Source organism: Phocoena sinus, chromosome 5, assembly GCF_008692025.1.
Source record: "Phocoena sinus isolate mPhoSin1 chromosome 5, mPhoSin1.pri, whole genome shotgun sequence".
NCBI lineage: Eukaryota > Metazoa > Chordata > Mammalia > Artiodactyla > Phocoenidae > Phocoena > Phocoena sinus.
In genome coordinates, this window is record NC_045767.1 from 26,664,511 (window position 1) to 26,665,922 (window position 1,412).

The window sequence follows — 1,412 nt, forward strand, 5'->3', positions numbered from 1 at the left end:
CCTGACACCAGGCCAGAGCACCAAGACACTATCAGCCTCACACGGCTCTGAAAAAAAGTGAGAAAAAAAAGAAAGAAAGAAAGAAAGAAAGAAAAGAAAATAGAATAAAATAAAGTTATTAAAATAAAAAAATTGTGAAAAATTAAAAAGTAATTTAAAAAAAGAAAGAAGAGAGCATCCAAACCACAAAACAAATTCACCAATGAGAACAAGTGGAAAAAACTGCTAAAAACTATTCTAAAAAAAAATGGACAGAGAGAGAGGAACCAAGATGGCGAAGTAGAAGGATGTACTCTCACTCCCTCTTGCGAGAACACCAGAATCACAACTAGCTGCTAGACAATTATCGACAGGAAGACACTGTTAACTCACCAAAAACGATACCCCACATCCAAAGGCAAAGGAGAAACCACAATTAGACAGTAGGAGGGGCCAATCACAGTAAATCAAATCCCATAACTAGTGGGTGGGTGAATCACAGACTGGAGAACACTTATACCACAGAAGTCCACCCACTGCAGTAAAGGTACTGAGCCCCACGTCAGGCTTCCCAACCTGGGGGTCCGGCAATGGGAGCAGGAATTCCTAGAGGATCAGACTTTGAAGCCTAGTGGGAATTGATTGCAAGACTTTGACAGGACTGGGGGAAACAGAGACTCCACTCTTGAGGGCACACACAAACTAGTGTGTGCATCAGGACCCAGGGGAAGGAGCAGTGACCCCAGGGGAGACTGAAACAGACCTACCTGCTAGTGTTGGAGGGTCTCCCTGCAGAAGCCGGGGGTGGCTGTGGCTCACCATGGGGACAAGGACAAGGACACAGGCAGCAGAAGTTCTGGGAAGTACTCCTTGCTGTGAGCCCTCCCAGAGTCTGCCATTAGCCCCAGCAAAGAGTCCACATTGCGTCCACTATAGGGTTGCCTCAGGCCAAACAACCAACAGGGCGGGAACCCAGCCCCACCCATCAGCATTCAAGTAGATTAGAGTTTTACTGAGCTCTGCCCACCAGAGCAACTGTCAGCTCTACCCACCACCAGTCCTGCCCATTTAGCCTCTTAGATAGCCTCAGCCACCAGAGGGCAGACAGCAGAAGCAAGAACTACAATCCTGCAGCCTGTGGAACAAAAACCACATTCACAGAAAGATAGACAAGATGAAAAGGCAGAGGGCTATGTACTAGAATGAATGAACAAGATAAAAGCCCAGAAAACAACTAAATGAAGTGGAGATAGGCAACTTTTCCAGAAAAAGAATTCAGAATAATGATAGTGAAGATCATCCAGGACCTCGGAAAAAGAATGGAGGCAAAGATAGAGAAGATGCAAGAAATGTTTAACACCTAGAAGAATAAGAACAAACAGAAATGAACAATACAATAACTGAAATGAAAACTACACTAGAAGGAATCAATA